Source organism: Chiloscyllium plagiosum, chromosome 16 (genome assembly GCF_004010195.1).
Source record: "Chiloscyllium plagiosum isolate BGI_BamShark_2017 chromosome 16, ASM401019v2, whole genome shotgun sequence".
Taxonomy (NCBI): Eukaryota; Metazoa; Chordata; class Chondrichthyes; order Orectolobiformes; family Hemiscylliidae; genus Chiloscyllium; species Chiloscyllium plagiosum.
In genome coordinates, this window is record NC_057725.1 from 30,563,857 (window position 1) to 30,578,488 (window position 14,632).

Consider the following 14,632-nt stretch of genomic DNA (forward strand, 5'->3'; position numbering starts at 1 on the left):
ATTACAGTATTGAGCACCTTAGCCTGAACTTTCTGACCAGAGTAACAATTTGACATCCAGTTAGGAGTGAGTAGGTTGAAGAAAAACTCTTTTGGTGAAGTTCATGGTTGGAGTATCTATTTCAGTTTGGAGCAATTAATTTGTCTAAATATAGTGATTTAACCTTAGCTGAGTCAATTCTGGATATTTGAAGTCCCATTTTTCACAAACACATTAGTTACTGAATTGGTGACCAGAGCACTATATTAAGTAAAATAACTAGCCGAAACCAGATGGGATCACAGACTTGGGATGGTCATATCTGCTGGTCTTTATTATTATTTTGCATGTAAACAGCGGGAATGTGGTCTAGAACCTAATTTTAAATTCCCTGTTGTCCTACCTATCAAAATTTTATGGGATTACAGCTTTTTCATGTGTTCCAGATTCCTTCAACTTGAAAGGAAAATGAGCAATTCCTAGATATTTTACCTAATGACAATATTTTTAAGATTCATTCTTTCTCCATTCCAAAGAAAATGATCTATCTCGAATCACCATTTAAAAGTTCATCTATGCATGGCAAACCTGTGTTCTTATTCAGGATTTTACTCTTTTTGTTTTGAAGTTTGTGTCCAGAATTATTCATGTATTCTAGTGGCAACAACCAGTGATTTTTTTTTCAATATAAGTTCTAACAAAATCAGTAATTTGTTTTTGTATCCCATCTCTATAAATGTCCATATCTTGTTTAAAAGTGGATGCTGTAAATCAACAAAATAACAAGTTGCAGGAAAAGCTCAGGTCTGGCAGAATCTAATGAAGAGAAATCAAAGTTAATGTTTCTGGTCTAATGACCCTCTGAACTGACTGTAGCTAGGAAAATATCAGTTTATGTGCACATAAACTAACATTTTCTGAGCTACCATCAGTTCTGAGGAAGGAACAAGTCATTGGACTTGAAATGTTAACTCCGGTTTGCCTGCTATCTTTGTTTGTGGACACCAAGATGTCATCTCTGCTTGCCAGCTAGTTTTAGAATCCTCCTATTCTTTAGTTCCCACATTGGAGAAAGGCAAGTTCAAAACCACAAAGGCAGAGTCCAGTATTGTTTACACTTCAAAAAAGTTCAGATTTCATTTGCTCATGCTGTTGCAGGTTTATCCTCAATTGAATTGAATTCCATATTTGCAATGATTTTTTTCGATAGGAACAAAAGTAATGGGGCTGTTGTGCAGTGGTGGTAACTGAGGAAGGGGTCATTGGAGGGCAGTAACATCAAAATGATGGATAAATGAAACTTGTGATAGGCTAATTTTGAATCAAGTGTTGCTGGAAAAGTGCAGCAGGTCAGGCAGCATCCAAGGAGCAGGAGAATCGACGTTTCGGGTGTAAGCCCCCCTTCAGGAATTTATGCCCAAAACGTTGATTCTTCTGCTCCTTGGATGCTGCCTGACCTGCTGCGCCCAGCAACACATTTTCAGCTCTGATCTCCAGCATCTGCAGTCCTCACTTTCTCCTCTAATTTTGATTCATACCCATAATCCTTTGGTTTCCAAATCTATTGCCAGCCTTTAGTCAAATTTTCAGAGTATTCTGTCTACAAAGCATAAGTCAGGAGTGTGATGGAATACTAGCTTGGATGAACCAACAACTCTAATGGAAATAAAGGCCAAATTGCTAATCAGCAAAAGGACAGCAAATAGAATATTATTGAAGTTATTTTTCAGACTAGAGGAAACTTATTACCTGGACTTTTATAGGTCTTGGACAAGGAACTAAATATTGCAAACTATCTGATGTAGATATGTGGTAGATTTACACAAAATGAACTGATAACATTAAGAATGAGGAGAGATGAGATAATCTGACCCTTTTTTAAAAGTTGTGCAGGGATTATGCATACTGATATTTTAAACAGCCTTCCTCAACTGCCTTTATAACAGCTGGTTCCTCACTTTAAAATACAGTTTTTGCTTTATTTACAGTTGGGAGGGCTCTGGAGATTTTTGCAACTAGACTTCTCAGCATTTCTAAAGTATTTTCACTATTGAAAGATCCAGTTTTTGCTGGTAAGACATGGGGCAGCATCCTCACAGGAGGGATACAGCAGTGCAGTTTAAACTCCAGGCTAGTCACAAATACTCTGAAGGATCATTGACACCACTATAACCCATGACTTATTTAAATTCCCTGTACTTTAAACAAGGCTGCAGCTGTTTGAGAGTTTTAAAATGTGAATTAATTCAGTAGTTTATCAATTGTAGCTTAGAAAACAAAATAGCAACAGCTCATACAGTTTGAGATTTTGATTTTTTTTTTCTGAAAGCCATATGTTGTGAATGTTTCTTTGACAAAGTTCTAAAAGCAGTGTGCTCAGATGATTTTAAGGATTAGTTGCCTTTTATAGACAACTAATAAGGTTACTCTACACCATGAAAACAGAATTTTTTGGTCCAACTCATCCGCGCCAACCAGACGTCCCACCTGCTAGCACCCAGTCCACATCCCTCCCAACCCTTCCTATTCATATACCCATCCAAATGCCTTTTAAATGTTGCAATTGTACTAGCCTCCACTACTTCCTCTGATAGTCCATTCCACGCACGTACTAGCCTGTGGAAAAAGTTGCCCTTTCAGTCTCCTATCTTGTCCCCCCTCACCTTAACCCTATGCCTTCTGGTTCTGGACAGCTGCAACATGACCTCCCAACTCCTGTACTCGATAATCTGACCAATAAAGGAAAGCGTACCAAACACCGCCTTCACTATCCTATCTACCTGCGACTCTGCTTTCAAGGAGCTACGAACCTGCACTCCAGGGTCTCTTCAGCAACACTACCTTGGACCTTTATCATTAAGTCCTCTGATTTGCTTTTCCAATATGCAGCACCTCATTTATCTAAATTAAATTCCATCTGCCACTTCTCAGTCCATTGGCCCTTCTGATCAAGATCCTGTTGTAATCTGAGGTAACCTTTGTCCGCTATACCTCTCATTTTGGTGTCATCTGCAAACTTACTAATCATCCTCCTATGTTCATATACAAATCCTTTATATAAATGACAAAGTAATGGACAATGCACTGATCTTTGTAGCACTCCCCTGGTCACAGGTTCAGTCTGAAAAACAACCCTCCATCACCCTCTGTCTTCTATCTTTGAGCTAGTTCTTTATAGAAATGGCTAGTTTTCCCTGTATTCCATGAGATCTAACCTTGCTAACCAGTCTTCCATGGGGAATTTGTTGAATGCCTTACTGAAGTCCATAGATTTTGCCTAACACTCTGTCCTCAATCCTATTTGTTACTTCTTCAAAAACAAGGTTGACAGACATGATTTGCCATGCACAAAGCCATACTATCACTAATCAGACCTTACCTTTCCAAATAAGTGTATATCCTGTCCCTCAGGATTCCCTCCACCAACACGAGGCTCACTGGTCTATAGTTTCCTGGCTTGACCACCTTTCTTTAAATAGTGGCACCACGTTAGCCAACCTCCAGTCTTCCAGCACCTCACCTTGATCAGAAGGACTCTGATGCAAATATCTCAGCAAGAGGCCCAGCAATTATTTCTCTAGCTTCCCACAGAGTTCTAGGGTACACCTGATCAGGTCTTGGGGCTTTATCCACTTCTATATGTTTCAAGACATCCAGCACTTCCTCTCAGTAATATGGACACATTTCAAGATGTCACCAACTATTTCCCTACATTCTATATCTTGCATGTCCTCCACAGTAAACACTGATGCAAAATACTAGTTTAGTATCTTCCCCCATCTCCAGTTCCACACACATCCGCTTTGCTGATCTTTGAGGGGCCCTATTTTCTCCCTAGTTACCATTTTGTCCTTAATGTATTTGTAAAAACCATTAAGGAGAATCCAAAGGCATATGCCAAAGCTATCTCATGTCCCCTTTTTGCCCTCCTGATTTCCCTCTTAAGTATACTGACTTTATACTCTTTGGATTCACTCAATCTATCCTGTCTATATCTGACATATGCTTCCTTTAAAAGCTTTAAATGGGGTTCTACGATGAAATTTGTTTATTGTCAAATGCAGGGGTGACCTATTGGGTTATTCAAAACGTTTTATTTGTGCCACATTCCTGAGTGAGTTGTCATAAAGGGCTATGGGGGAATGTGGGAAGTGGTTCACTTAACATGAGGCTTAACTTGGCATGAGTGGTATTAGGAGCTAAGGGGGTGGGAGGTGAGGGCTATGGATACAACACATATAATTGACTTAAAGTGGACTTTTCTGTACCAGCCTATAGAAACTTCCTGGAGTCTATTCTGTCCTGTTTCCCTCCGTGAAGATTGCACAATTCAGATTTTGTACGTGTTTTGGCAGTAAATTCCAAAAATTGGAAGTGTTAAACAATAACAAACATCAATTCTAAAGTTGAGGCACTGCTTTTATTACCTTTTAATTTCCTTTGTCAGCAGAAATCCAGAAATAATTAACAAACTTCCTGCATTTAGTGGGAGATGCTATTTCTTTGTGGTCGATGGGTGTGAGATTGCCAAAATAACCCTGTGTCTGGTCCTCTTTGGTCGAACAGCCAGGCGATGTGCAGTATGTCAACCTGCTAAAGGAAATTTCTTTTAAACCTTTGGAAAACTGTACTCTTCTAAGGCATGAAATGGGTGGAGTTCACAACATCAAGGGTAATTGAGTGTTACAGGGAAAAACACACAAATGGAAAGATCCTATTGAACAGGCCCCAGGGGCAGAATAACCTACTGCTATTCCTGTTTCTTACAGATAAACATCTATCACCAGAGCTTGAGGAGGCCTTCTCATTGGTAGGTACAGAGATCAAAATGTACACTTAAGGCTAGTGAGGGAAGTGGTTGAATCTGTAAGGACGAGGAATCCATTCAACCCCTTGAGACTTTGCTGATGGTTACTCGGATTACCAAGTTGGTAATGATCGCCTGCCTACCTACCTTTCATTGGTTGGGATAGGGAATGGATTAGATAGGGGACTGTCATTTGAGATGGATGTATGGAGGAGAGTATCTTGTGAAGAGGAAATTGACCTGCATAGCTCTGAATCAACAATGTGCTCATGTGAAAGGTTGAAGAACCAACCCAAGTGATTGAGAAGTGAAATCTCCAGAGGTAAAGCAAAGCATTCATAGTGGTTTCCACAGCACTGGCTGCAAAGAGGCAGTACCAGAGGATAGGGTGATGTACAGTGGAAAGTGAAGAAGGTTATTTGAGAGTACAATGGCATCTTGGATCAACTGGGCCTCCTGAATGGCAGATAGAGTTTAGTTCAGGTAAATGTTAAATTTTGGAAAGACAAAGCAGGGAAGGGGTTGCATAGGGCCCCAAGGATGCAGGTATGTGGATCCTTGAAAGTGGTGCCACAAATGGACAGGGTGGTGAAAAAGACAGAGTGTGCTTGCTTCATTAGGATGTCATGTTACAGCTGTACAAGGCATTGTTAAGGCCACATCTGGAGTACTGCATACAATTCTGGTTGCCATGCTATAGGAAGAATGCCATTAAACTGGAAAGAGTGTGAACAAGATTAACAAGGATGTTACCGTGACTGAGAGGCTTAGGGCTTTCTTTCTTGGAGCGTGGGAGGTGGAGGGTGTCCTTATAGAGAATTATAAAGTCATGGGCATAGATAAAGTGAATAGCTGAGGTCTTTCCCCTAGGATAGGGGAGTCCAAAACTAGGGGTGTATGTTTAAGATCAGAGTGGAAAGATTTAAAAAGGAACCTAGGTGCAACTTTTTCACACACTGGATGGTAATTATGTGGAATGAGCTGCCAGAGGAAGTGGTGGAGGCTGGTACAATTACAATGTTTTAGAAGACCAGTAGGATGAGTGTATAGGGATAGGAAAGATTTAGGGTCAAATAGGACTAGTTCAGTTTAGGAAACATGGTCAAAATTGATCCGTTGCACTGAAATGTCTGTTTCCATGCTCTATACCTCTGCCCCCTCTACGACTCTGTATATGGTCTTATGGCCTCTTGCTGCCAACCATTTTATACCCGACATGGGTGCCAAACTTGAGAAATTGTTCATTATTCAAACATCAAAAGCTTACCTTTCAGGAGTTACTTTATACTCCTGGGCATCAGGTTCAGTAAAGTGCACTGACTCTCCTTCCTGAAATAATCCACAGACAGAGCTAATGTGTAACATTGCTCCATGTTATTTACTGACTTTTTAACATCCACCTCCCCCCACACTTACAATATATTTGAATTCGCAATCATGAGTTTGAAATGACTTGGAGAAGGAGAGCACCAAGAGGTCCACCAGAGAGCAGACGAGGCCTCTGTTCACCATCATCAAAAGGTAATATTTCTGATCGAAGGTCAGTACTGAGGGAATGCTGCCCTAAACGTTATTAAGCTTTATATTGATCCTACAGTATGCATCCCTTCAGCACTGCCTTTCCCATTGCTGAGCACTCTGCCAGGACTACCCCTTCCATACAGACTGTCTTGTGGAGTACTTTCTCAGTACTGAACTTCTGATTGAACAGCACTCTTTTACTACTGCCCCCTCAACAATGCAATGATTCATTGTACTGAACCTGGGATATTGCATTACTCCTACAATTCAAAACCACCAACAAGGAAATGTTTAATTCATTTTGGTAGCAAAACTAGAAAAACAATTTAAAAGGAATGAAATCTTGTTTAGATAATTGAGAACACTTATACAAGGAACATGACTTGAGTGTGCAGGTAAGCTTGTGAGTAGAAAGGCAGAGGAATATAGGAACTGGAGTACAGGTAGTTCTGGGATAATGTGTGTTTTGGCAGCACGATTTGGCTATAACTTCACGGAAGAATTAGCGAAAGGTATTTACTTCCACTGGCAATAGTGCGGTTCCAGCGGGGATCGGTTTGCACACTTTATTCTGCGCACGCGCCAAGGTCCATGCCAAAATCTCTGTGGCATTCTACGCATGCGTGATGTCAGCTGCTGATAGAGGAGCTTTTTTATTTAAATGTACTGTTAAATTTACTTTCATTAATAAATATGATTTTAATCTTCATTCAGACTGTGCTATACTTTGTGTTAGACTTTTGGGTGATTTCTGAGTGATCGTGAATGATATTTTTTGCTGCTCTGCCCCTAATCCCACTTTTCCCATAGGCCCCAATATTTATATTCAACGGTTTTCCATTAAGTGAGGTTTCACTGGAATGCAACTACAGCGTTATAGAAGAACTACCTGTAAGCCATTCAATATAATCATGGATTACTGACTCTTGTAATGCCTTTTACTCACCCTATCCCATTGACTGTATACCAGTAATACTCAAAAAACTATCAACCTCTATCTTTTAAGCATATTGAAAAGACTGAACTGCACAGCCCTCTGTGGTGGAGAATTCCAAATGTTCACAACCCTCAAGTAGCTTCTTATCTCCAATCTAAGTAGCATTCCCCTTACTTCAGACTCCCAACGAGGGGAAACTTCCTTCTTGCATGTACACTGTATCCTACAAAATGCTTAGAGATAGACAATGAGATTTCCCCATATTTTCTTGAAACTCTAGAGAATACAGGTCTGGGTCACCCAACCTCTTTGCATTACACATTCCCACTATCCTGGGAACAATTCTGGCGACCCTTCATTGCAATCCCTCTGGCTGTAATGTCTTTCCTTGGGTAAGGAGACCAAAACTACACATGCTACTCCAGGTATGATCTAATGAGCCTCTTATAAATGGCATGTTGGTCTTTATTCTTAAGTAGAGATGTACAGCATGGAAACAGATCCTTTGGTCCAACTCCTAAATTAATCTAGTCCTATTTGCCAACTTTTGGCCCATATCCCTCTATACCCAATAAAGAAGGTTTGCTACAATTGTACATGGCTTTGGTCAGGTGGAACTTGGAATATTGTGCATAGTTTTGGTTTCTTTATCTAAAGAAGGATATACTTGAGGATGATGCAGCAAAAGCTGGCTTGCTTTCTTCCTGGGATTAGGTTTGTCTTCTAATGATGACAGGCTGAATGAATTGGCCTTATATGCTCTCATGTTAAATATTGAAGCTTGTTTCCTCAATTGGGGAATGGAATATGGGGGCACATTCTCAAAGTAAGGTGTCAATTATCAAAAACTGAAAGAAGGAGAAATTATTTATCTCAAAATGTTGTAAATATTTGAAATTGTCTGCACCTGGGGGTTCTGAATGCATCATCGTTGATTATATTCCAGGCTGCGATAGATCAGAGTTTTTATTTCCCGGGGAGCTAAGGGAAATGGGCAGGAAAATAGAATTGGGAGCAGGAGTAGATGATTCAGCCCCATCAGCCTGCTCCGCAATTTAATATGACTTTAGCTAATCTCATCTTGGCCTCAACTGCACTTTCCTCATTGCAATATTGATTCCCGCCTATTTTCATACTGTCGAATGGCCTCCTGTACTGTAAAATTATGTGGTTTTATCTGCAATTTTGGCTACAGTAGATTCTATTATTATGTCCAAGTCATGAACACAGATTGTAAATAATTTAGGCCTAAAGAGTGAACTCTGTCACTCCCCATTAGTTATATCTTGCCAACCATTTGTCCTAAAACTGCTTTCTGTTGGTTAGCCAATCCTCTATCCAAGCTAATAAATTACCCCAACCCCTTGTGATCTTAGCAATCCTGATCATATTGAATGGGTGAGTAGGATGAATAGTCTACTTTCTGCTCCTATTTTGCTCTTTTAATGAGCCAGTGCAGAATGATGGGCCGAATAGCTTCTTTCTGTGATTCTGTAATCACATCTGACTTTGACAGTGATTTATTTTTATAACTGGGGAGTTAATAAGAAATCATTTTGATAATTACCGATTTTGACACATTTATTACTAAGCTTACCACAAAACTCTTTGGAGTCCCATCGTTTGTTCTTGCAATACTGACCTGCTGGTCACATTCTGTCCTGCATAGGAAGTAAGTCTGGAATTTGGCTTGACACTGGAGACAGAAGAAAGCAATCATATTTTATCATTCAGTGCTGGGATGTGGATACTATGGACAAATGTAACATTTCCTGTCCGTACCCAGCTTTCCCCAAGGAGGGACACTGGACTGCACTTTGAACCACTGCTATTTTTCTTCGTTCTTGACGTGTGAGCACCACTATTTTGGTCCACATTGTTGCTAATCCCTTGTTACCCTTGAGAAAGTGATGGTGAGCCAGCTCCTTAAACCCCTCATAAAAACCTTGATGCAACTGAATGCCTTCTCATGATAGTTCAAAGGTCATTTAAGAGTCAATCACATTTGGTGAGAGTCTGGAGAGATCAGGAACACCTGGTTCCTTTTCCTGACAGGCATTAATGAGCCATTTGGGGGTTTTATGACAATCTGCCAGCTAGTTGTCACCTTTACTGGTTTTAATTTTCAGTCGAGAAAATGAAAAAGGGAAAGGATGGTGAAGGACTTGGATGGCATTTTCAGAGAGTTTTGACAGGCTGATTGGCCTCTTTCTGTGCTATCCTTCCAAAGAACACGATCAACTGAAGCAGATTATTTTGCGAAGGAGTCAAGAGTGAGGGAAAGGAAGCTTCAAAGCTTAAAGGAAGAGATTGAGAACAGAGGACTGGAAAAACACCCTCACTTAGGGAGATGTGAGGATATGGTGTTTGAGACAGAAACTTTTGCCAGTATTTGGAATGAGCTGGATGAAAGAAAAATGGTGTTGGAAGAATATAGGAACAGGAATGGTAAATGTTATTAGAACTTATTTGTCCATGTGGAGGGTGAAGGCCAATGTGGACTGTATGGGCCGAATGCCCTCCCTCTCTGTCAGAAGTTCTACCCAGAATGGATGGAAGATTAAAACCTACAGCTTTATTTTGTCTTTTAGCCTTTTCTTCTTCTTGACTCCTCAGCATGTCGTGGAGGACATTGTATTTCTGACGCCATAGCTCGCACTCTTTGCTCTTCTCCTCTTTCTCGTGCTCAGCCAGCCTCCAATATCTCTCTGTCTTGTATTGTAGCCGGGTGGCTTCATCAGAGGCCTCCTCAGCTGCAACGGCTGCTTGTCTGAAAACAGCTTCTCTGCCAACACAATGGCAGTTCACAGTGTCAATGAAAGAAAGGAACAAGCTCGTATTTATGCAGCACATTTCATAACCTCCAATATTTCAAATAATTTTGCACACAGTGACTTTCCCAGATCTTTAAATTAATATTAGGAGATCGATAATGTCCACCTTAGGTATCAGACAATATCACCTTAGATATGTCATTGACAGATAGCACCTCCAACAGTGCAGCACTCCCTCAGTACTGTTCTCTGTCAGTACTGTCACGGATAAAGCACTCACTCTTGATGGGTTGGGGTGGGTGGCACAATTGCTGGTACAGTAAGAAATTGGCACAACGAATGTTTGAGCCGTTAAAGCTTATGCGGTCTTGGTGAACAGCAATGGGTGCTTGTGGGGTAATGAAGAGACAGAGGGAGGAAAAAGGAAGAGAAAGAGAGAGGTAAGAGTGAGGAGATGGAAAGGCAATGATCTTCAAACTACCAGTAACGATCATTTGTACTCACACAAATAGGAGGCAACAGAAAAAGCCAAACCTGTCTTTGAGTTTAGAAACTTCTTCCAACAGCTCCTTGCTTCTAAGCATCTCTCTGTCTCTCTCTAATTCCAAGCTGCTGATTTCTTCTGACTTCAATTGGTTTTCCCATGTACTCCGATCCAACATCGATTTGCTTTCAAAGTATTTTCTCTCTGTCACTGTTAATCGACATTCTACATCTGTTAGCTACAGAACAAATGCACTTCTCTTTAGACCCCAAAAAATTAATCAAAACTACAATCTGGCAATGTTATGGGATTTAGGAGTCTAAAATGAGTAAATTCAGTATCAGGATTTAAAGGAGGAAATAAGAGATCTAAGGCCAAGGGAAAAAGATTAAAAGATTGGACTTCAAGAAGAAACAAGATTATATGGTAACTTATCACATCGCTGTTTGTGGGAGTCAGTATATGCAAATTGGTTGCCTTCATTTCCAACATTACAATAATGACTATATTTCAAGAATACATTATTTACTGTAAAGCAGTTTTTGGCAGGGTAAAAGGTGCTATGTACAAGCAAACATTTCATTTCTGTTGTTGAAACAATAAGGAAGATGTTCACTGAAATTGTCAAGGAAAGTAAGTGACCGACACTGCAATCTGATTAGTGTATGCCAATAGAAGAATGTAATACTTAAAGGATAAAGGGGACCTTCCGAGCTGAGTGCTGGGCTTCTGTTTTATTGAAAAATAGAACATTAATGAAAGTTAGTGACAATTGATTTAGATGACACCTGGGATGAAGGGACATCAGGTGATCCACAATCACCTGGTGAAGGAGCGTCGCTCCGAAAGCTAGTGTGCTTCCAATTAAACCTGATGGACTATAACCTGGTGTTGTGTGATTTTTAACTATGATGAAGTTTGGCGTGGAAAGATTGTGTTGGAAATCTTATGTCCAGCCTGGTCACAATATGACCCAAGTGCAGCCGACTGACCATAACCGGTAGCTCCATTCTGGAGATATTAGCCTGAGAGAGGTCACTGATATTGGAGCAGATTGCCAATGGACTTGCAGGAGGCATCAGTGCTACTAATCCCAGACTAATTCCCATTGCATACTCTCCTCATAGCCCTGTATCTACCTCAAAGTAACCCCACTCTTTCTCCTCATAGTTTTACATCCTCTTCTGATTCAACTATTTATTTAATTTGCCCTAATAAAGATGTAATTGTCTTTGTTTTAATCCATTCCTATGGTAAATCATTACCAACATTTCATGCAAGACATTTATCCAAAATCCCAATCTCTGTGACCATTTAAATTGGTCATCCCTGTCAGACAGCCCAATATAAGGGGAAACTGGAGAGGAAAAGGTGGAAGGGGAAAGTGAGAGGGAAAAGGAAGAAAAGGAGGAGACAGGAAAAGAGAAACGAGAGAATGAGAAATGCAGATTTTGAGGAAAGGAGGCAAGGGAGAGAAGGAGAGACTGAGAATAGTGGGAGGAGGAGAGAGGGGAGTGGAGTGAGTGAGCCAATAGAGAGAATGAAGGGAAAAATCAAGAGGGAAGGAGGGAGACAGTGAGGAGAGAGAGTATGTGAGACAGGAGTGGGGAGAAGAGGAAGAAAGGGAAAATGGGAGAGGAGGAGGACAGAGGGTGAGTGAGGGAAGAAGCAAGAACAAATGGAGAGAACAGTTGTTCATTCTTTATTAAAATCACTTCTAAGTTTGAAAGCCTTTATCAATTACATCACAGCCTTCTTTAATGAAAATCTCCAATACCTCCATAACTTTATTTTCCACCCCAAATGAATCTTATTCGGTGTATTCTTTTTGGCTTTTGGATCCGTTATCTTCATGTGCACAAACTAACTGTACCTTATCTCTAACTTCATCTAACCAGTGCTTTGTACAAATCAAATCGTGGATCCTTCACTTTGTACTCTATGGAAAATGTTACCATTTTCTGAAGAAACTTATAAATCTTGTGCCATTGTCTCCTAAAGTCTGTTGCTGAGTTTAACTGGACCTTTGGGAGGGATTTAAAAAAGGCTGCACCTAGTAATCAATCAAGATGGCGGATCAGAGGAATGCAGTGGATTCTGCTCTATACCTAGGTGGGTACAACATCAGATAAAAAGTGGCACCAACACATTTTAGCCACCGGGTGATTTTCTTTACCTTACTCTGAAGATGTTCATTCTCTTCCTGGAGTCTGATATTCAGAGTCTGTAGTTTGTTTCTCTCCTCGCTTGCCTCCTTTTTGTGGGATTCAGCCAGTTTACGAGCACAGTCTGCCTCCTCACGACTGGTGACAGCTTCCTTCTGCAACCTCTCTGACAAGGCTTCAGCCTCTGAGGCCTTCTGTCTCAGCTATTTGGAGCAAGAGGTGGAGAGTGGGGTGGGGGTGGATCGTAAAGGGTGATGGAAGGAAGTGGAAAGGGAGGAGTGTGACAGGAAAGATTGGGAGAATGAAAAGTGACGAGAGGGTGAGTCCATGACTGACAGAACCAGTAATATTTAAGAACATAAAGTAAAAAAAAAGGACTAGATGATATGGCTCTCCTAACTGCTCCAATTTTCATTAGGATGATGGCCTAATTCCCTGAGGGTTCAAAACTGTCTATCATAACCTTGAAGATATTAAACGACGGAGCATCCACTCCCCTCTGGAGTAGAAAATCTCAAAAAGTTACAATCATCCGTGTGTAGAAATTTCTCCTCCTCTCATTCCCAAATGGTCAATTCCCCATTCAAGCTCAGACCTCGAGTTCTAGACTCTCCAGCCAGAAGAATCAACTTTTCAGCAGCTAACCAATCAAACTCTCTGAGTATTATATATCAGTGAGAACTGGGAGATAACAGCTGTTAGGAAGCATTTGATTTTCAGAATAGAGAAGGTTTAGGGGAGTCTTGATATCTTCAAATAATGAATGTGCTGGACAGGGTTGGTGGAGGGAGAATATTTTCACTTGTTGAAGAATCTAAAACTAGGGAACAAGGTATTCATTGTTATAATCTCAACTGATGGTGAAACTGGATTGAAATCTGGCTTGGTAGACCATAAAATTTTGTATTTTCAATTTGATGGTCAGTCACTGAATATATTCATAAGAGACTGCCAATATACTTTCAACAAAAGAGTGTCTTACACAAGATAGAAAATAGCTAAATAAAACAATTTGGAAAGATTGTAGTATAAAGAACAAAAAGAAAGTCTTAATCTTTTTTTTCCCAACAATACCTTTTGCAAACACAACCCCAAAGAAATATCATTCCTTTCCTTGCTCTTTAACTTGTTATTCAACTGACAAGGCTGCACATGGTGAAAGTGAGGACTGCAGATGCCGGAGATCAGAGTCTAGATTAGAGACTTAGGGCTTTTCCCAGGCCTGTACTACTAAAACAGCTTCAGATTTCTTTCCAGTTCTGATGGTCTGGAGACTGCCAAAATTAAACTGCCGTTCCACTAGTATATATCTTCTCTTTCTGAACTGAACATACTTGTGGCAACTCTCTTTCTGTCCCTATCAAAGTCCTACATTTTAAACTAACTAAATTAAGCAATTATCTCATTAGGTTGCTTGATTGGGCATTTAGCTTAAATTATTTGATTTATTGGAAATACCATCTTGACACATCAGTAAAAAGAAAGTTTCTGACTGTTAAATAAAGTTACATTCACATAACTGAAAGCAACAAAAAAAATCTACTTTAGAACCAAAGATTCCAAATAATCCAAGAGAAACCTTCATCATATTATCGATACATCCAATAGGAACTGACTGCTCCATGTATTTGTTGAGTTAAATTGCTGAGATATTTTCAAAAGGTGAGTTCATGAGAGAAAAGAGAATAGAAAATATTGCTAAAGAGGTTGAGGTTATGTAGTTGATGGTGTGCACAAACTAATTGGGCCAAATGACCCGTGCCTGTGCTGTATGTTCTAATTAGTTACAAAATGGACAGTTTAATCAGAAATATCAAGGAATGAAGAATTCAAAATGCCTCTTAAATATTTATTCTCAGGATGTAGATGTTAATGGCAAGGCTGTCATTTGTTGTCCATTCCCAAATGAAGGAGGTGGATCTTTTTCTTGACCCATTCATAATATTTTAATAAACTGTGGTATTT